The sequence below is a fragment of the Anomalospiza imberbis genome, unplaced genomic scaffold (assembly GCF_031753505.1).
Source record: "Anomalospiza imberbis isolate Cuckoo-Finch-1a 21T00152 unplaced genomic scaffold, ASM3175350v1 scaffold_47, whole genome shotgun sequence".
Classification (NCBI taxonomy): domain Eukaryota; kingdom Metazoa; phylum Chordata; class Aves; order Passeriformes; family Viduidae; genus Anomalospiza; species Anomalospiza imberbis.
In genome coordinates, this window is record NW_027100078.1 from 416,583 (window position 1) to 438,589 (window position 22,007).

At 54.1% G+C, this 22,007-nt stretch overlaps 1 long non-coding RNA gene and 2 pseudogenes across 1 annotated transcript; 1 reads left to right on the plus strand and 2 right to left on the minus strand.

Annotated features, from left to right (window-relative positions):
* LOC137466906 (zinc finger protein 850-like) overlaps positions 1–22,007 on the minus strand; it is an 807,951-nt pseudogene that overhangs the window by 362,404 nt on the left and 423,540 nt on the right.
* LOC137466908 (zinc finger protein 850-like) overlaps positions 1–22,007 on the plus strand; it is a 743,182-nt pseudogene that overhangs the window by 353,334 nt on the left and 367,841 nt on the right.
* On the minus strand, positions 9,696–10,773 carry LOC137466914 (uncharacterized). The gene is made up of 3 exons (XR_010995336.1): positions 10,638–10,773; positions 10,233–10,382; positions 9,696–9,999 (listed from the first exon to the last, which is right to left on the minus strand). It is a non-coding gene; the product is annotated as an uncharacterized lncRNA (long non-coding RNA).

The window sequence follows — 22,007 nt, forward strand, 5'->3', positions numbered from 1 at the left end:
CCCCTTGAGCCTCCCCACTCTTCCCAGCCCACGCACCCACCTCAGTTAGGCTGAAGCTGCAGCTTCTCTGTCTCCTCTGGAACACCAGTCCAGTCCCCTGTGCGGGGAGCCCCAGCCCCAGAGCACAGCACTCAGCAGTGCACTCCGGGCTGGAGCAGCTGCCCTGCAGCCCTGGCTTGGCTCTCTGTGGCAAGGGAATGCTCCCTGTTTGCAGCTGTCCCTGCAGGATGGCCCCAGGGCAGAGCCCAGCCAGGCTCCCACTGCAGCCCCTGAAGCTTGGGGCAGACATTGGTCCCAGAGCTGAGGTTCACGGGGAGCACCCAGAGCTGTGGCTTGCAGTCAGTGTTGGCAAATGTTGTGTTCTCATCTCCTGCAGCCTGTGGGGAAAGCAACCTGTGCTGCAAGGCCTGTGTGTGCCAGGCCTGTGTGTGCCAGGGGCTCTTGGATGTCTCTGTATCCATGGACAGAAGGCTCTGTGTGTGCCAGGGGCTCTTGGATGTCTCTGTACCCATGGACAGAAGGCTCTGTGTGTGCCAGGGGCTCTTGGATGTCTCTGTACCCATGGACAGAAGGCTCTGTGTGTGCCAGGGGCTCTTGGATGTCTCTGTACCCATGGACAGAAGGCTCTGTGTGTGCCAGGGGCTCTTGGATGTCTCTGTATCCATGGACAGAAGGCCCTGTCTGTGCCAGGGTTTCCATAATGTCTCTGTGCCCATGGGTATGGAATAGCATGGACACTGAAAGTTTCAGTCCTGTTGCTTGCATGCTCCTTCCTTTGTATACAAGACGCATCCATGCACACCCCCATGTACAGATACATTAAAACGTCAGGGAGGGACAGAGATTTCCCCCAGGGCACTAACTTGGGCATAACTCACCTTTTAGCTGGTGGCCAGGGGATTTTTTTCCCCAGCTCTGTGTGAGAAGGTGTCCAGGAGCTGAAGGAGCAGCATTTAGAAGCAGTTTCAGGATTTCTAGGCAGGAAGTGGAGCTGACAACCATCCACGTAACTCGCCGTATTCATCAGGATGTGCTGCTGGTTCTTTGGGAGTATGGCCCAATGGAGACACGAGCCTTGGAAAAATCCCAGCTCTCTGTGGGTTTGTGCAAAGGGGGAGCAGCAGAAACACTTTGAGTCTGCTCTGGGGACACAAGGCCCAAGGAGCTGCGGTGGCAGAGGGTGACTGGGCTGGTGGCAGGTGAAGTCCTGGTTCATGACATCCCAAAGTGGCACAGGACAAAGCTCCAAGCCCTCCCAACCCCACTGATGAAGTCTTTGTGATGCTGCACATCCCATAGGAAAAGCTGCTGTCACACAATGCACTGGGATTTGTAAGTTTCATTTTCAATACTTTAGGTCCAGGTTTCAAATTGCAATTTTTTTTGGCCTCAAGACACAGTCGTGCACAATCCATCTCTCATCCTCCTATTGCTTCAACTCCAATTAAAAAAAAAAAAAAATCTTAATATTGGAAACAAAACCCAGTCTTTAAAAAAATGATGCTGAGGTCAGTCCGTAAGATGGATCCAGGCATGAGAACATGCACAAAGCAAATGAGTTCTCCTTTAAAAAGATCAGTTACCTCTTAATCCAAAGTTACAGAAGATTTTCACTACAAATTTTTTTCTTGTTTTTCATATTTTTCTCATTTTTCTTTTCATTTTTCTTTAAGAAGATAACACATCCTGAAAAAGAGATGTTCAGCAAAATGAGAAACATTTCTCATAAACAATGAAAATATTTACTCCTCCGTTTGCTTTTCTCTGGATATCCCGATGTAAAAAATCTAGCAGATATGAGCAGAGGTGTCAATTGTTTGCTTTGGACAAAGCTGGAGTTCAGCACTGCTGACATCCTGCTCCAGCCAAGAGTTGCAGAATTCTTTTGCACATCTTGAGCCATGTGTTTGCAGGCACAGCACCTGCAGAGCTGACACACCAGTGCACGTGAATAACTCTGTTATTCCCTCAGAGAATTTGGGCTCTGCCCCAGAACGAGGTGCTCCAGCCCTTGGCTCCTGGTTCCCGTGGGGAGCAGCTCCCTTCCCTCTGGCTGAGCTGCTCAGGCAGAGCCCGGCAGCTCCTGGCCCTGCAGGGCTGAGGCTTTTCCCCGTGGCTGGGCACAGACGGATGGAGCAGCACTGCTGGACACGGGCACACAGAGGGACCAGCAGCAGCTGCCTTTGGCCACCTGAGGCTCCAAGGCCCAAACTCTGAGCAGACAGGGCTGGAAGAGACTCGCAGGCTCCCTGCTGGCTCTGCTGCCCCACTTGTGCCCACCTGGGAGCCCCCAGGGCCAGCAGGGACTTGAGATGGCAGCCCTGGGCTCCTGGAGCTTGTGCAAGGAATGGAGCTGGGGACTCCCTGTCCATGGGGAGCTTCCAGATGGAAAAGGCTGCTGTGCCCAGGCAGCTCCAAGGGCAGAGAAAGGAGGGTCTCGACCCCGGGATCTGTGCCAGTCCCACAGTCCTGGGCAGCAGCCACCGAGCCCTGGGGGAGCAGAGGGCACAGCAAGAGGGACAAAAGCAGGCAAGGTCAGAGACTGGAGAGAGCCAGACCCGGCAGCAGGAACAGCTGCTCCATTGCACTCTTGGAGAAAGCTCTTGGCTGGTTCAAAGCGCTGAAAGGCGTGCAGGGCAGAGAGGAGGCCACACCAAACACTGCTCCTGTTTCCACAGCCTCCCCTCTCCGTGTCCCAGAAGGAATTGGATGGACTGTGTTCTTCTCCCCGAGTCATCCGGTTCAGCACGAGCAGCTGAGCACCAGGAGCTGAAGGAGCTGAAGCCTCAGGCCACAAGAGCTGGGCCTGAGGAGACTTTGTGAGCAAATGAATGCTGCTAACTTGGACCTGGCTGAATGCAGCAGATGGAATCATGGAATTGTTATGTGTATTTTAGATAATTCGTGCTTGTGAGAAATAGATGTATGAAAAATGTTATATTGGTAAGAAATATTCTGTAAGTTTTTTTAAGCACCCCACCATAGACGGGTAGGTTGCTTCACAGTATTTCAAACCCACAGCTGGCAGCAGGGAGAAAAGGACCTAATTTGCAAACGAATGGACGTGGCCGGCTCTGAGATGGGTGCTTTTCTGCACTGGTGGGTTCCTTTGTCTCCCTGGTGCTACACTGCAGCTCCTGGCATGTAGATGTTAGCAAAAAGGATTCTCTTTGAGGAAAGATCTAATACTCAGATCCTTTGGCATTCATCATTTTTCAAGTGTCTTATGTTACATTTTACATATTTGTCGTGGTTTGACATGGAAATGAATTTTTTCAGGAAGTTGGGTCAAACCAATCAGTGGTCAGGTTTGGATATTGGCACACTATTTTGAATTTTTCTGATGAAAAGCACCTACTTGGCTGCAGGCTCTTTACTGCCAAGCTCTCAGCAGGGTGGCTGGCTGGAGGTTTGCTTTGTCCCTCATCAGCTTCAAGGAGAAACCATCTCACCACCACAGTGACTGCTCAATGTCCCAGTGCAGAATTTTTAAAACACGGGGCTTCTGTTCCCCTCCTATTCTCCAGCATTAGCCAAGGTATTTCAGAATGTTTGTACTGATTTGCTGAATCCCTCTGGACATTTAGAAAGTAAAACATTACTGAACTGCTTTGCTGGCTGCTTTTGTTTTATTGGTAGCTGCACATTTGAGCTGGTAAAACGGTTTGCTGTTGCTATTCCAAAATTTGTTCACTAACCTACCAAGCTATTCTATATGCTAATCTTTTTGTTTCTTTCTTCATTCTCTTTCCCTCACGCATCTCCATTCTCGTCTTTTTCTCATTTTATGAGCCAATTCCCTTTCTCTAATTCCCTTTTTCTGTGTCAAATCCCATATATACCAAAGTGTCCGAGATTTTACTCTGCAAGTTGTTGTATGTAATAAACTTCTGTATATCTTATTCAGCTGAACACAATGGCACCACTTACACGCCCTAAGTGACATGTACCTGTTTGGAACGCCCAATGAGAAACAGGCTGTAAGTAGTTGAGAGTGAGATAACCAGAACCATCAGGGAGATACATCTGAATACCGAACTCCAGCAGCACGATCAAGATCAATCGGACGGGTTCTGTTCAACTCGCCACAGTGAAGGAACTCCACATGAATAGGTGCAGCCCAGAAAAGAAGAAAGAGACTTTGCCTCAGGCAAGAAAAACCATATATAAATCACTTGGACAGAACAGTCGGGGTGAACATAGGGGATCCTATGCTGCAGTGGTCAAACCTGTGTCTCACCCAGCGCCGATCCCGGGCTCGGCACTGCCCTTTTTTTGATAGTGGCTTTTCGTTGTTATTCTCTAAATTTATATTTGGACAATTTAATAAATCTTCTTTAATTAATAAATTGGAGCATTCATTTATAACAATCTTGAATCCATCTATAACATACTAAAAACCCTAAAGCTTAAATTTCTTACCCATGTGACATACTAAACTCCTCTCTACAATCTCTACAATCTATTTCACACTTTTGTGGTTTCTAGTTTACCTTGAGGCTTTGGAAGTTTTCTCCATGAATGAGGGTCAAAGTCAGTGCTCCCCTGGGGGTCAGGACACCCCAGAGCAGACAGAGAAATCCTCCCGGTGTCCTGGGTTCCCACAACATCCCTTCCTCCTTTATTCATTATACACAATCCACAAAGTTCTATTGTGACATTTGGGTCTTGGCCAGTCCTTTTCTGTAGGGTATTCAGTGTCACAGTGAGCAGCCAAAGGTGACATATTAGCATTGTCAGCCTTATTTCAAATTATCAATTTTTAATTCTATCTGAAAAAAAATGTATAATCATGTTCTATTTTTATATAACTGTTATTAATGATGATAATAATTATTATATTATATTTCACTTGCACAAATGAACCGGAGCTCAAGTTTTAACCTTCCTCTGTCCCTCCATGTGGGAGCATTCCAAAAGCAATTCTTCCTTCTGTTGGTGCTGTTTCCAATGTGCCATTTACAAACTTCACCCACATATTCCCAAACCCACAATTCTTTGCCTTCTTCCACATGCAATTTTTGGATGCATTTGAAGACATCCAGGGGTTCAGCCTCTTTTAACAGAGTGCCCCACTGCTGACACCAGTGCTCTGACCTCAGCCCACTCCAGAGCCAGGGAACTCCAGAGAAGGGCTTCCCATCTGGGAATTTCTGATGGGACTGATTCCTCACATTTACATTTAAAAAGTGACATTTTGTTGTGATCTGGCCAGGCTGTGCCAGTTTTGTTTCCCCAGTGGGCAGGGTCAGCACCAAAGACACAGACACCAACTGAAGGACTCAGTGTCATTGACTGTAGCTCAAAGCAGCAAAGAATCACAAAAGGAGCAGCTCAGCAATGCACCCAGCCAGCAGCACCAAAGATTGCAGCAGTGATTAAGAAAGATCCAGCAGCAGTTACCCTCAGGCTTTACCATGCCCCAGATCCACACAGCAGCTGGGGAAGCTGTCACAGCCAAGGGCTGCAGAGCCACTCCTGGACACTGGGAATTCCTGCAGGTGCCTCCAGCCGCAGGTGGGGCTCCAGCCTCGCTGGGAGAGGGCCCAGCTCTGACAGTGCTGAATGAACAAACTGACAGCGCTGCTGGTGCGGGAACATCTGGTTTCATCCTCCTCCTGGGTTCCTCCCAAAGCCTGGCCAGGGCCCAAGAGGAACCAAGGGAGGTGACTTTGCCCATTCAGCCCCAGACAAGGCCAGATGTCAGATTTCATGGCCTTGTCTGGCTTCTAAACACAGAAAGGTCAATCCATGTTTCACTAATGAGTGGATACATCTATCACAGCGCTAATGACCATGCATATTTCATTAGTGAGCAGATACAAAGATAACCTTTGGTTGGAAGGTTCATCCAGAGGCCACCTTTGGCTCAGGGCCTCACTCAGGGCTGTTGTCCAGGCCTTGGCACTTCAGGGACGTGGTTTAGTGCTGGGCTCGACACTGCTGGGTGACCGGCTGGACTGGATGAGCTCAGAGGTCTTTTCCAACAGAAAGGATTCTGTGATTTCATGATTCCATCTGCTGCATTCAGCCAGGTCCATGTTAGCAGCATTCATTTGCTCACAAAGTCTCCTCAGGCCCAGCTCTTGAGGCCTGAGGCTTCAGCTCCTTCAGCTCCTGGTGCTCAGCTGCTCGTGCTGAACCGGACGACTCGGGGAGAAGAACACAGTCCATCCAATTCCTTCTGGGACACGGAGAGGGGAGGCTGTGGAAACAGGAGCAGTGTTTGGTGTGGCCTCCTCTCTGCCCTGCACGCCTTTCAGCGCTTTGAACCAGCCAAGAGCTTTCTCCAAGAGTGCAATGGAGCAGCTGTTCCTGCTGCCGGGTCTGGCTCTCTCCAGTCTCTGACCTTGCCTGCTTTTGTCCCTCTTGCTGTGCCCTCTGCTCCCCCAGGGCTCGGTGGCTGCTGCCCAGGACTGTGGGACTGGCACAGATCCCGGGGTCGAGACCCTCCTTTCTCTGCCCTTGGAGCTGCCTGGGCACAGCTGCCTTTTCCATCTGGAAGGGAGTAACAGAGTTATTCACGTGCACTGGTGTGTCAGCACTGCAGGTGCTGTGCCTGCAAACACATGGCTCGAGATGTGCAAAAGAATTCTGCAACTCTTGGCTGGAGCAGGATGTGAGCAGTGCTGAACTCCAGCTTAGACCAAAGAAAACACTTTACACCTCTGCTCATATCTGCTAGATTTTTTACATCGGGATATCCAGAGAAAAGCAAACAGAGGAGTAAATATTTTCATTGTTTATCAGAAATGTTTCTCATTTTGCTGAACATTTCTTTTTCAGAATGTGTTATCTTCTTAAAGAAAAAGGAAAAGAAAAATGAGAAAAATATGAAAGAGAAAAAAAAGAAACAAATGTGTAGTGAAATCTTCTTGAACTTTGGATTAAGAGATAACTGATCTTTTGAAAAGGAGAACTCATTTGCTTTGTGCATGTTCTGATGGCCTGGATCCATCTTACGGACTGACATCCGCATCCATTTTAAAGACTTTGGGTTTTGTTTCCAATATTTTTTTTTTAATTGGAGTTGAAGCAATAGGAGGATGAGAGATGGATTGTGCATGACTGTTTCTTGAGGGCAAAAATATTGCAGTTTGAAACTTGGACCTAAAGTATTGAAAATGAAACTTACAAATCCCAGTGCATTGTGTGACAGCAGCTTTTCCTATGGGATGTGCAGCATCACAAAGACTTCATCAGTGGGGTTGGGAGGGCTTGGAGCTTTGTCCTGTGCCACTTTGGGATGTCATGAACCAGGACTTCACCTGCCACCAGCCCAGTCACCCTCTGCCACCGCAGCTCCTTGGGCCTTGTGTCCCCAGAGCAGACTCAAAAGTGTTTCTGCTGCTCCCCCTTTGCACAAACCCACAGAGAGCTGGGATTTTTCCAAGGCTCGTGTCTCCATTGGGCCATACTCCCAAAGAACCAGCAGCACATCCTGATGAATACGGCGAGTTACGTGGATGGTTGTCAGCTCCACTTCCTGCCTAGAAATCCTGAAACTGCTTCTAAATGCTGCTCCTTCAGCTCCTGGACACCTTCTCACACAGAGCTGGGGAAAAAAATCCCCTGGCCACCGGCTAAAAGGTGAGTTATGCCCAAGTTAGAGCCCTGGGGGAAATCTCTGTCCCTCCCTGACGTTTTAATGTATCTGTACATGGGGGTGTGCATGGATGCGTCTTGTATACAAAGGAAGGAGCATGCAAGCAACAGGACTGAAACTTTCAGTGTCCATGCTATTCCATACCCATGGGCACAGAGACATTATGGAAACCCTGGCACAGACAGGGCCTTCTGTCCATGGATACAGAGACATCCAAGAGCCCCTGGCACACACAGGCCTGGCACACACAGGCCTGGCAGCACAGGTGGCTTTCCCCACAGGCTGCAGGAGATGAGAAAACAACATTTGCCAACACTGACTGCAAGCCACAGCTCTGGGTGCTCCCCGTGAACCTCAGCTCTGGGACCACTGCCTGCCCCAAGCTCCAGAGACTGCAGTGGGAGCCTGGCTGGGCTCTGCCCTGGGGCCATCCTGCAGGGACAGCTGCAAACAGGGAGCATTCCCTTGCCACAGAGAGCCAAGCCAGGGCTGCAGGGCAGCTGCTCCAGCCCGGAGTGCACTGCTGAGTGCTGTGCTCTGGGGCTGGGGCTCCCCGCACAGGGGACTGGACTGGTGTGCCAGAGGAGACAGAGAAGCTGCAGCTTCAGCCTAACTGAGGTGGGTGCGTGGGCTGGGAAGAGTGGGGAGGCTCAAGGGGATTCACAGAGCTCCTCCTGCTACAAGGACGAGGACAAGGGAGTGGGAACTCAGCAGTGAGGAGAGCTGAGGGCTGGAGAGCAGCTCTGAATGACACTAAAATCCCACTGGACCTCTGAGACATTGCTGCTCCTCAGCCCGTGACAGGATGAGTCCCTAAGCCTGGGGCTCAGCCTTCCTCGTGGTGAGGGGCATCAAGGAAGGCAACAGTGTGATGGAGACTGCCATGGGCTGGGAACTCACTGGGGGAAAAGAGGGAGCAGTTGGGAAGTACAAGGCAGGTGGGGGACAGAACTGTTCAGAGAAGGGCTGAGCTACAGCTTGAGCAAGCTGCAAAATGTCATTTGGGGTCATCCCAGATTGATTTCATTTCAGAAGCTATTGAACAAGTTTATTTTGGGGTGGTGGCATGTTTTCCCTGGGAGGTGTACACTCTGCACACTTGAGCTGTGTTGCTGAAATGCTCCAGCAGGTCTGTGCTGCAGGTCACCCCATTTCTTCTTTGGCTGATTGCGGCCCGGTGCTGAGCTCCAGCAGAGCCCTGGCAGAGCCCAGAGCAGCCTCAGCACCCGCAGAGCCCGGCTGCAAGGAGAGAAACCAGAAAGCGCCCATCAGCTGAAGGCTCCTGTCCCCTTGTCCCAGCCGCCCGCGGTGCCCAGGCCATGCTGGCCGTGCCCAGAGCTGTGCCCAGAGCTGCCCATCCCTGCTGCCTTTGGGAGCAGAGCAGGAGGGCAGGACATGTGCCCAGCCTGCAGCCAGCCACGGCACATCCAGCCCTCAGCAGCTGCCCAGAGCAGGATGCTCCCGTGCTCGCTGCCATCTCCCCAAAGCTCTGATCCCACCATGCCAAGCAGACGGGACCCACCTGACGCCATCCCCCGCTGGAAGAAAAGCTGGTCCCAAACCATGTCCTCAGCCTTCTCCAAGGGCACGGCCCATCCACGCCACAGCTGCTCCCAAGCACTTCCTGATCCAGACTGGACCCCAGCTAGAATGCTTCCTCTAGAAAAACACACAACAAATTATTGAAAATAGATTACAGACAGAAAGGGGAACAAGAAAAAAGGTCAAAAATCATATTACTGTCAGGGACTTGAGGAAGGCCCAACCCCTGCATTCCAGGGAAAAACCCACCCACAGGTGAGGGAAGCCCAGGCTTTATCCCTTCCCCCCTGCACTGCCCCCCAAAATAACGGTGATCCCAAAGCAAACAGGGGCAGTGGAGCAGCCCAAGCCCTTCCTTGCCTGCAGAGCAAAGCAGCCCCTGCACAGGTTCTGGAGTCCCACCTCTGCTCCCACCATGGGGGTTTGTTTGTGTCGGGCTGGCTGCCCCAGCCCCAGCCCCAGCCCGGGGCACGGTGGGTGCTGGGGCTGTTGGCAGGGCCAGGAGCCCACTCCCATTTCATCACCACCCCAGCCCATCCCCCCAGCCCTGCCAAAAGCAGCCTGGCAGCCGACTGAAGGATCAGCTGCATCCACCCCAGCAAAGGGGGAACCTTTGGTTCCTGGCCAGGCTGTGCAATGCCCAAATCTGGGAGCATCCCCCTGCGTGTGGACTCACCTGCAAATTCCCTGTGGAGCCTGGCTTTGGAGAAGGTGCCAGAATCGAAGTCCATCATCCTCAGCTGCCGGTGACCAGGTGGAGGAAGAGGTTGTCATCCTTGATGTCGTCCTCGCTGTCCCCAGCAGCAGCAGCCCCACCTGGTACAGCTTCTCCAGGGGCTCCTTCTCCTTCCCTGGGGGTGAGCCCAGGCTGTCAGGGTTCTGCCCAGGGCCCAGAGCTGTCAGGGAACCAGGACAAGCAAAACCAGCTCAGATGGCAGCCACCAGTGCTGGGCAGAGCAGCTCAGCTCCAGCACAAGGGCTGTGTGTTCCCATCTGATGACCCCTGGGCAGTGACACAGGCAGGACAAAATGTCTGGGTTCCTTTGCTTCTGATTGCCAAGGCATGTGTGGAGCTGCAACTTACCAGGGCCTTGTATCAAAGTGTGCCTGTGGCTCTCTCCCTTCTTCTAGGGCAGATGAATATCCTGCAGCCAGGGATCACATAACAGCTCTTCTAACGAGGGCCTTTCCAAGTGCAGCATGGATAAACACCGCCTGATCACATCTTGGCACTCTGGGCAGAGAAACCAGAACCCGCCGGTCAGCTGGAGAAGGCTCCTGTTGGCTTTGCCCCACTATTCCCGTGTCCAGGCCATGCTGGATGTGCTCAGAGCTGGGCCTAAACTCCCCCATCAATTCCCTGTTTTGGAGGAGAGCAGGAGAGCAGGACATGTGCCACCTCCTCAGCAGCTGCCAGAGCGGGATGCTCACGAGCTGCTGCTGTCTCTCAGCACTGGCATTGCCCCCGTGGCCAGAGATGAGGATCCACCTTGAGAGAGCCGTTGTGGCAGTGAGAGCTGATGGTCCCAGCTGATGTTCTGGCTCCTCCTGAAAGGGTGCTCCCCGCAGACCATCTGGTGCAGCAGGATGCCCAGGGACCAGATGGTAGCTGGCTTGCCATAGTAAAATCAAAAGTGGGTCCATTCTGGGGGCCTGTATGACGGTGTTCCTGTGGAATACAGATGGGGTTCATCAGGGGGATGCTGCTGCTCCCAGAGCCTGGCCCCAGCATCCCTGGGCGTGTGGGGGCTGCCCCAGTGGCACACGGGGTGACCCGATGCCCTCTCGCCAGCACCTGGGACTTGTGTACAGACTCGGGGTTGGAAAAGAAGCCACTGGGGTTGGAAGAGGGCAGCAGAAGTCCTGGCAAGGCCCAACCATGAGGAGGAAAAACCCACCCAGTGCTTGGGAAAACCATGCCTTCATCTTCCCTGCCTGCACTGCCCAAAAACATCATGAATCCAAAACAAACCAGGTGAGTGGAGCAGTCCAAGTCCTTTCGCACCTGCACACCAAACCAGCTGGGACACAGGTTACGGCCTCCCTCTCTGCTACCCCCACCCACCCGTGTTTTTGTCGGGCTGGCTGCCCCAGCCCCAGCCTCAGTCCTGCCCAGTGTGGTGGGCAAAGGCTGCCAGCAGGGCTGGAAGCTGGCTCCCCACCCAGCCCTGCTCAATCGCAACTCAGCTGAAATCTCAGTGCCATGAAGGGCAGCAAAAGGGAGAATCCCCGCTGCCACAGCCAGCTTGGGCTGTGAGATGTTGGGCCATGAGATGCCAGGCCCGAGAGCACACCCCTGCGTGGGCTCACCTGCAAAGCGAGTGTAGGCTGTGTCTTGCAGGTAGGTGCCACAGCCAAAGTCGATCAATTTGGCCTGCCCGGTGGCCAGGTCAACCAGGATGTTCCCTGGTTTGATGTCCCTGTGCAGGACCCCACAGCTGGTGCAGTGCTGCACGGCCTCCAGCACCTGGCGGAACAGATCCCGCGCCACCTCCTCGGACAGGAATCCCCGTGCCCGAATGAAATGATGCAGGTCCTGAGAGCACTCTGGGCGTTCCAGCACCATCAAGATGTCGTTGGGGAGCTCAAGCCACTCCAGCAGCTGGACGACACCGGGGAAGCCAGTGGAGACCTTGTCCAGCAGCACGATCTCCAGGGGTGCGCTGGTGCCGTCGGGCTGCGGGAGGAGCACGATGCCATCAGTGGGGCTGATGCCATGCCGGGGGTCAGGAACTCCTCACCCAGCCCGGGATGCCCTTCGCCCTGCGCTGGCCCCACGCCCGCTCTCCCTTGAGGTGTCCTGGTGGCTCCCACCCTGCCGGGCCTCGGCTCATCCCCGCCGGCACGGCCCGGCTTCTGCTGCTGGCCCCGCTCACTCACCAGCTCGCCCCAGTGCCAGACGCGGTTCCTTGGCACCCTTTTGATGGCCACCTGCAAGCCAAGAGCAGCAGCAGGCTGAGCTCACCACCCACCCTGCGCAGCCCCAGCTCCATCGCCATCCTCCTCCCCCTTCTCCTCCGCCCCCTCCTCCTCCGCCCCCTCCTCCTCCGCCCCCTCCTCCTCCGCCCGCCGCCGGCCCCGCCGCTCACCGGGGCGCCGTCCGAGAGCCGCGTGGCCGCGAAGACGCTGCCGAAGCCGCCGCTGCCCAGCAGCGAACCCAGCCGGTACCGCTCCTTCAGGCCCTGCTGCGCCTTCCCTGCGGGCGGGACGCGGCTGTCAGCGCTCGGCCCGGGGCCAGGAGCGGCCCCCGAGCGCCCCCCGACCGCCCCGGGCCGGCCCTCCCCAGGCGTTCGCTCCCGGCAACGGGACAGCGGCGGCTCGGGGGCGGCGGCCGCGCTGCCGAGCGGCGGAGCTCGGGCCGGGGAAGCCGCCGCGGAGGCGGCGGCAGCGGCCGCGCCGCGTGTGTCCTCCGCGGGGCCCGGGAGGAGCCGGGACCGGGGCCAGGCTCGGGCCAGGCGGAGCCAGAGGGAGGCGATGCCGCCCCAGCCCCAGGCACCGATGCCCGCCCAGAAGCGCCACCGCCAGCACGGCCAGAGCCGGGCGGAGGCGAGACCCAGGCGGGACGGCCGGGGGCGGGGATGGGGCAGCCCCGCCCGGAGCCGGGGGCGGGCCGGGAGCATGGCCCGGCCGGGAATGGGGAGAGAGAGACTGGGAGAGGAGGGAACAGCGGGAAAGGGAGAGCGGGAGACAGTGCGGGACAGCGAGAGAAGGAGAGGAGAATCAAGAGGGAGTCTCTGCTTTGGCTGCTGCCGCTGCTGCTGCTGCCGCCGCCGCTGCTGCTGCTGCTGCAACTGAAGCTCCGGGGCCGTTTGTCCCCGTGTCCGTTTTTCCGTTGCCCGCTCACCCCCACGCCCAGCCCCCCGCTCCCGTGGGAAAGCCCCTGAGCCTGTCCAAACACGGGAACTTTGCCCTGTTCAGCCCAGACCCAGAGTCTGGACTCCTGCATGGGGGCAGAGGTATCTCCTTGGTCGCTGCCGTGCATTGTCCCCGCTGAGGATCAAACCCTGTCGGGGCACATTCCCTGGCTGGAGGATTCCCTGGTCCTGGTCCTGCACTTATGGCTCCAGTGTTGCTTTCCAGTGAATACTGGAAGGCAAACTGTGTAGCTCATCGTACTTTAGAGTGTCTAGAACTCGCTAAGTCACTGATCTTAGAGGTGAGATGCATTTGGAATGAATGGGATGGAGAAGTAGTGCAAGATGGAAAAAGGCAGCAGAGAAATAAATAGAGGAAAACATCTTGGACTGTTTCTTTCAATTTTCATTTCACTTCTGGAAAGCTGTTTCAGTTTTCCAGGAATCTTCTCCACAGTCCTGTTTGCTCTTCTCAAGAACCTTTCCTGGAGAACCAGGTTGAGCTCCTGTCACAAGATGTGCCACCACCTGCAGCTTCTCTTGGCTTTCCACAGCGGGTGTGCAGCAGGACTCTTGCAGCAGAGCAGGACAAAGGTTTGGAGAACTTGACAGCTTGTCCTTTCTCTTCCTGGAGAGCTGGGGAGTTGTGCCATTGGTGAGGTTTTCATTGTGACTGTTCCAGCCTTGGGAAACAGGAGGTGGAACCAGGACTTGTTAGGGAATACAAGCCTGACTGAATGCAGAGAAGGAATCTCCAGAGCCCGCAGCCAGAAATGCAGAGTTGTGTGATAATCATTCCCACATCTCCATGGACACCTGGAAAGTGATCTAGAACATGAAAATGGGACAGAGGGAGTTTGTTTCTGTGTTCAGTTTGGGTGATTCTACATCTCCAGTGCTGGTATAAATCAAGAGCACAGTCAGTTCATGATAAGCACCAGAACAGGCTGGACCTCTGAGAGTAGGTGATGGAAAGAATTTGAAAAGGAGAAGTGCAGGGAATGACTTGGTGGACTGTGCCAGGAGCAGGGCAGGTCCCGCTGCAAGAAAAGCCCCAGGCCAGCCCCAGCACAGGGAAGGCCTCGGGCGCAAGGGCAGAGTGCCGTGCTGTGAGCTGTGCCAGGGAGAGCCTGAGGCACCAAAGGTGCCTTGGCAGCAGCAGCTGCTTGCAGGGCATGGCCAGAAGCCTCCCTTGGCAAGCCGGCCTGGTGGCCAGCACTGCAGAGCTGCTGCCTCAGGGCTCATTTCTGGCTGGGCTCTGCCCCAGCCCACAGAGTGTGACCTCAGCCCTGACTCTGCCACGGCCCTTGTGCCTGAGCCCTGCAAAGCCCAAAGGTCACCTGTGCCCCCCTGGCTGTGCCAGCCCCTGGGGCAGGGGGAGGAAAGGCAGAGAAGGGGCTGGGTTTGGCTGTGGGATGTGGGGTCCAGCAGAGACCATGAGGAGTCGAGGCAGTGGATGGGGTGCACTGAGCAGCCCCTTCTGCCCATGCAGTCCTGGAATGGTTTGGATGGGAAGAGCTCTGCAGTGCTCATCTCATCCAAACCCCGCCATGAGCAGGGACATCTTTCACCAGATCAGGTTGTTCAGAGCCCTGTCCCAGCTGGACTTGAATGTTTCCAGGGATGGGGCACTGACCACCTCCCTGGGAACCTGTCCTGGTGTATCACCACCCTCATCATCAAACATTTCCTCTATATCTGTTCTTATCTGAACCTCCCTTCCTTTAGTTTAAAACCACCCCCCTTTGTCCCGTTCTGCCAGGCCCTACTAAAACCTTTGTCCACCCTTGTATTTCCAATGAGCCGGGTTTCCATGGCAACTGCCAGGACAGGTGACCCAGGTGTCACCCCCAGTGAGGGCTGCCATGGAAACAGTGCCCAGCACTGCCCCTTTCTGTCGGGCTGACCTGGCCTTTGGCCCTGGCCCTGGCGTTTGCTGCTGGTTCCGCAGCGCCTGACCGGCCAGCGCGGCACAGGGCAGGTGGCCATGGCACAAGCCCCCAGCAAGGGATCCCCTCTGGCTCTGGGCAGTGACACCAGCCCTGAGCAAGGGGCCAGGGCAGGTTTCCATCGCGACCAACCATCACAACGGCTCCAGGCCTTGGTTGCCGTGGCACCAAACTAAGGAACGGGTCCCTGTGGCCATTGCCATGGCACCTGGCGGCACCAACGAGTGTCCCTGCAATTGGACCTGGAACAGCCCCGGCACCGCTTTGTCCTGAGGGCTGCCATGGCCGCCGAGGGCAGCACCAGCTCTTCAGGCAAGTGGCCGTGGAACCTGGCTGCAGAAATGGCTCCTTGGGGTGGTTCCCAAGGAAACCTGAACTGATGAGGGATGCCATGGCACCCAAAGCCAGCAGTGGGGTCAGTGCAGTGTCCATGGCAAGAGCCCCTTGCAATGGCCCAGTGCAGGGTGGGATGATGATCCACCCTCACAGCTGGCCCAGGGCAGGTCTGGAGTGGCCTTGGAAGCACCTTGGGCTTGGCACACACTTGAGAATGGTGTCTGAATTCAACAGAGAAACTCAGGACTTTTAGAGTGCTTCAGAAATAAAAGAAGGAAAAATCTCTCTTGGGCTGATTGCAGCCAGTTCTTGATGGGTCTCACTCCCTGATTGGGGTGGCCCAGAAAGGTGGAAAAGTCTCTCCTCCAACCTGTGCCTCCAAAGAAAGGCTCAGTAGTCTTCAGTCGTCCAGTCTCAAGGTAGTTTATTGTATGTTACCTAAAAGATTTCTCCCTGAGCTGCTGCGGTCCGTTCAGCAGTCAGGCAAGGGCACACTTCGACGCCCAGGGAGCTGGTGCCTTCTTTTATATCACATATTACGTGTTAAATGTTTATGGTTTTTCCCCAATGCCCATCACCTATATTGAACAGTGACTTTCTACTGTAAACCAATCTGTGAGTGCAAACATCACCAAGAACATGGAGGTTAGGAAGAAGAAGGAAAAAGGACAGGACACACCCAAGTCCCTCCATCTTATAACTTCTGACCCCCATGTACAAAACTCAGACCCCTCTGTACAAGGCCTAAAACCCCCCTGTACAGCATTCAAAAAATCTTCCTTTCAATTTCTGACTACTTCTACTATACTATCTAAACTTTTGTGATTTCTTGTTCTTCCTGCAAGGTTGGTAAATTGTTCCGTGGATCAGGTCCAAAGCCACAGGGGTCTGTGGCTGCATTCCAGGGTCTCAAATGCTTTTGACCTGGGCCTGGAACATGCAAGAGTGTCCAAGGGACATTCTGGGTTCTGACAAGTTCTCTGGGCAAAGCAGATCCCAGGTGAGTGAGGAGAGACCAGATGAAGCTGGGGAATGTGGAGCAAGGTTGTCCACACTGGGTCAGAGCTCAAGGCACAGCTTCTCTGACCTGGGCAGACAAACTCAGGAGAGTCCCTGGGTCAGTGTCAGTGAATACTGCAATCACCACTTGTGTAATAAGAGAAGCAGTAAAATGCCCCCTTTAAAATAGGAATACATATTTCCTATAAACACTTTGAAATATTTATTTATAACTGCAGTAGGAAACCTTCCTAATGAAATGCACTAAAGCAGAGGGAAATCAAGGCAGAGCCATGGTTTGTCAGGACTTGCTTTGTCCTAATGAGCCCCGTGGGGCATTTGGAGCTGAGCCCTGGAACCTCAGGCCCTGAGAAGAGATGGCACAAACCTTTCCAGGAGTCAAAGCCAGAAGAAAACCCCAAAGTTGTTGGAGTCTCAAACCATAAATGGGACTGCCTGAGGTCCATGCCCAACACCGGCTCCTCAGGCAGTCCTTGGTGGAGAGAATTGGAGGACGGGATTGCACAAAAACCTCTCAGAGACTCAAAATGGCACAAAAACCTCTCAGTATGGAAAGGACAATCCAAAGTACCTTAAACTCCTTGAGTATCTCAAAGCATTAATGAGCCCCACTGAGTGTCAGCAGAAAGCTCTCAAGGGACTCATTAAAGCAGATAATTGGGGCCATGATTGCACAAACCTCTCACAGAGTCTGGATCAAAAGGGAAACACCAAGTACCTGAAAAGAACTGAAGCACCTTGAAGCATTAATGAGCCCCACTGAGTGTTGTTCCTGACAAAGCCTCTCCAGGGACTAATTACAGCAGATAATTGGAGGCCAGGATTGCACAAAGCTCTCAGAGACTCCAAGGCAAAAGCCAAAGCCAAAGTGCTTTGAAAAACCTGCAGTCCCTGGGAGCATGAAGGAGCCCCCAGGGCCATTCCTGAGCAAGGCTCCCCAGGGACTCCTTCCAGCAGATCCTTGAGGCCACTGGGATGTGGGCTAGGGGGGATGCTGAGGGCAGGAAAGGGGCTGACAGTGCCCAGCCTGGCTGGGGCTGTGCCAGGAGGCCCCAGTGCCTCAGGACAAGGTGTCTCCTGACAGCCCTTGGTGGCACAGAGCCTGCTGTGCCCCAGGGCACCAAGACTTGGCTTCTCTTTGTCCCCACCTGTCATCAGTGCCTCCAGTTCTCTGCTCTGCCTGGGGCCTGGGGACACTTTCTCAGTCGTGTCCCTCAGTGGGACCCATTAAAAGTCTGAGAAACTTTGGAGCTGGATTCTGACTTGGAGTTCTGGAGAGGTTTCTGCAGCTCCCTCTCAGGGCCTGATGTTCAGGGCCTGAGCACAAAGCCCCAGAGGGTCATTAAAGTCCTTGTGCTGTGTCTGTGCTGCTGAGCTGGGCCGGGCTCCTGGCACAGAGGGTGATCCTGGCAACCAAGGAGAGCTTCAAAAGCACATTTCTCTGGATGAGCAGCTCTTCTCCCAGCCCAGCAGGGCTGGGGCACTGCCTGCAGCCAGCCCGGGCACAGCACAGAGGCACAGAGAGCTTCCATCAGTCAGGGCTGGGAAGGTGCTGAGAAGTGCCTGGGGCAGAATCCCTGGCAGCCCTTGGCACAGGAACCTCTGGCTGCAGGACAATGCAGCTGCAGCTCCTGGAGTGATCTCCTACAGCCGGAACATCCCAATGCCCACAGACCCTGTGAGTACAACTCTTGAGTATTTTTGGTACAGGGGAGTTAAAATGCTCATGAATCTCTGACATGCTGAGGGGTTCTGATCAATCATAGAATTTTCCATAACAAGGATTTTGATAAAAATGAGAAAATCTCCAAAGAATTTGTATCCAGTTTTCTACTACTATTGGAGAATGGCAGGGATGGAAAGATATATAATGAAGGATGATTATGAATTATTGATAAGAATTTTGACAAGTGCCTGAGATATCTGAACTATGACTTTTAGCGATCAGTAGGTGCACAGGAGATCCCTAATGTGCCTTCTGCCACTCTGCCCATGGACAGCAGCAGCATCACCTCTGCTGGAGCCATCAGGCTCAGTCTGAGCTGTCCTTTCTCCAAGCTGCAAACAGAACCTGCCCCCAGCCAGTGCCCTGCAAACAGGCAGGGTTCTGTCAGGCCAAGGAGAGTGCACAGAGATTTGGGGTCTGTGAGTGCTGGCAGGGAGAGCTCAGGCACAGGGAAACACCTGCAGGAGGAAAATCCCCAGGAAACAGAGAGAAGATCAGGGAAGGAGAGAAAGCAAAACCCAGAAATGCTGTGGCAGGGAGAGTTTAGAGATGTCCAGGGGATCCCCTCCAGTGCAGCCCCTCCCTCTGAACAAGTCCCCTCCCTCCTGTCCCCCCAGCCCAGCCTCTGCCCTCAGGGCCGGGGCTCCAAGGCGTGCAGCCCCTCCTGTGCAGACAGAGCTGCAGCAGAGCCGTGGGGCAGCTCTGCAGCCCCGGGCCCAGTTCCCTCTGCAGAGCACAGGGCTGGGAGCAGCTGCCCGGCACTGGGCGCTCTGGGAGGGGGCACAGCTGGCTCAGGGTGACACAGCTGTCCCCAGTGCCCGGCTCTGGGCAATGCTGTCAGTGCAGCCAGGGAAGGAGCTGCATCTCCCTGCATCCAGTGCCATCAGAAGGACACTTGGAAGTCTCCCTGAGATTTCAGTCCAAGCTGGGAGCTCCAATCCAGGATTCAAACCTGTCCTAGAGCATCTCTGAGTTATAAGATTGATGGGGAAAGGCAGAGGTGTTCTGACACTGAAAATGCTGTTGGGTTGGTGAAATGAGAAACGTGAGTCCTTGGCTGAAAAAGTGGAGCTGGGCTGTGGTGGATCCATCTGCTCTTAGCAGTACCTCAGTACACTTCAGGGGAAGCTTGGGAACCTGATCACCCTCCACCTGAGAAACGTTAAAGCCCAGAGGAACTCTGGCCACAATGACAGACCATCTCCCCTCACTCGCCACTCCTCAATTTGCCTCACAGAACTTGCCCTGTTCTCCCTGGAGGCAGCAGAAATGCTGAGGGCTTCTGATATCCAAGAATACCAGGAGAGACATAGGGGTTCTTAAAAAGAAAAGCTCATAACTCTTAAACACTGATGCGTGTCTGTGTGTATTTCAGGGGAGGGTGTATTGGAAATGGCTTTGGTTTTGCTTACAGGTATCTCCTCTAACTCTTCACAGTCCTTTTCTCCATGAACAGGTCCCCATGTGCAGCCACAGCCAATGTCCAACAGCAGCTCCATCAGCCACTTCCTCCTGCTGGCACTGGCAGACACGTGGCAGCTGCAGCTCCTGCACTTCTGCCTCTTCCTGGGCATCTCCCTGGCTGCCCTCCTGGGCAACGGCCTCATCATCAGTGCCGTAGCCTGCAGCCACCACCTGCACACGCCCATGTTCTTCTTCCTGCTCAACCTGGCCCTTGGACTTGTTAAACCTCACCTTGTTGGATTTGGGCCCTGGATCCAGCCTCACCAGGTCCCTGTGCAGAGCCCTCCAGCTGATCCGCACTCCCAGCCAACTTGGTGTCACCACAGTTCCATGAGGCCCCAGAGTGACCCAATGGTCACCATGATTCCTTGAGGCCTCCTAGTGTCACAATGTCCCTTTGGTTCCATGGGACCCCTTGGTGTCACCAAATCCCTTGGGTCCTTGGGCCCCACAGTGTCACAATGGCCCTTGGTCCCAAGGCCCTGCAGTGTCACAATGGATCCTTGGTTCCATGAGGCCTGGCAGTGCAGCAATGGATCCTTGGTCCCTCAAGGCCCTGCAGTGTCACAATGGCTCTTGGTCCCTCAAGGCCCTGCAGTGTCACAATGGATCTTGGTTCCATGAGGTCTGGCAGGGCAGCAATGCCCTCCTTGGTCCCACAGTTTCACAATGGCCTCTTGGTCCCAAGGGCCACCACAGTGTCAAACATGTTTCCTTCATTCCACGAGTCCCTGAGGAGCAGCACTGGCCCCTTGGTTCCATGGGACCCTGCAGTGTCACAGTGGCCCCATCATGACACGAGGTCCTGCTCTGTCACAGAGCTCTGCATGGTTCCACAAGGCCCTGCAGGGTCACTGTGGCCTCTTGGTTCCATGAGGCCTCAGAGAGCCACAATGAATTCCTTGGTGCTGCCGTGTCACAATGGAGCCCTGGTGACACAAGATCCTGCAGTGTCACCAGGGACCCTTGGTTCCACGGGGCACCACAGTGTCACAATTGTTCCCTCAGTTCCCAGAGTCCTTGCAATGGAGCAATGGCCCCTTGATTCCATTGTCCCCAGGCTCTCCCAAGGGTCTCCTTGGTTCCGCAGTGTCACAATGGCCCCTTGGTTCCACAAGGCCCCACAGTGTCACAGTGGCCTCTGTGGTTCCACCAGGACCCAGACTGTCACAATGCACTCCTTGCTTCCATTCAGCCCCACAAAGTCACAATGGCCCCTTGGCTCTGTGGTGCCATGTCACACACAGTGTCACCATGGTCCTCTTAGTGCCACCAGGCCCCGCAGTGTCACAAGCATCAGAGAATCAACCAGGCTGGAAAAGACCTTGGAGAGCATCAAGTCCAACCTGGGACCCAACACCGCCTTGTCACCCAGACCATGGCACTGAGCGCCACATCCAGTTTTTCCTGAAACACTTCCAGGGACAGAGACTCACCCGCCTCCCTGGGCAGCCCATTCCAATGCCCAATCATGCTTTGTGTGAAGAATATTTCCTAATGTCCAGCCTAAAGTTCCCCTGGTGCGGCTGAAGGCTGTGTCCTCTTGTCCTGTCCCTGTTCCCTGGGAAAAGAGCCCGACCCCCAGCTGGCTGCACCCTCCTGTCAGGGAGTTGTAGAGAGTGATGATCTCCCCTGAGCCTCCTCTTCTCCAGGATCAACAACCCCAGCTCCCTCAGCTGCTCCTCACAGGACTTGTACTCCAGACCCCTCACCAGCCTTGTTGCCCTTCTCTGGACACACTCCAGCCCCTCCGGGTCCTTCCTAAATTGGGGGGCCCAAAACTGGACACAGCAATGGAGGTGCTGCCCAACCCGTGCCGAGCACAGGGGAAAAAATCACTCCCCTGCTCCTGCTGGTCACACCATTCCTGATCCATAGGAGTGCCAGGGGTTGGATGGGGGAAATGGTGGGGAGGGGCTGAGGACAAACTGTTATTGATTGTCAGTCATGAAGGGTCTTGATTTTCATATCTGTTAAAACTGCATGAGGAGGTGTAGGGGGTCAATATCAATTGGACATTGCTGATATCAATCTATAAACAGGAAAAGAAATCAGGGCAAAACTGTTGTCTCTGCATTGTTTTCAATAGAGTATATTCACTTTGAATACACTTCTTAAATATATCTCATTAACCAGAGAACAAACTAAAACTTCAGTTATTCCCAGGGGCTATTCTTTTTTGGGTGTTTTGAACAAATATTTGTGAGATTTCCCTGCTGAATTCCAGAAGGGAAGAGCTCAAGAAAGAAGAAGAGGCCTCTGGAGTAGTAAAATTCATCAGCAACCTCCAAGTGGCTGAGGATCCATCCCCATCAGAGCAGCAATGACCAGAAATGGGCACAGAAGAGCTGCGAAGGTTATTAAACTGTTCAAATGTTCAGCTTGTGTTTGTTGGCAAGAAACCTTTCTGTGCCTCTGAGTGTCACCATCCCTGAGCCCAAAGGACACAAACCTGATGAGTTGTGGTTCCCACTGAAGGGACACTTGGACCTTGGCTCTGCACAGGAGAG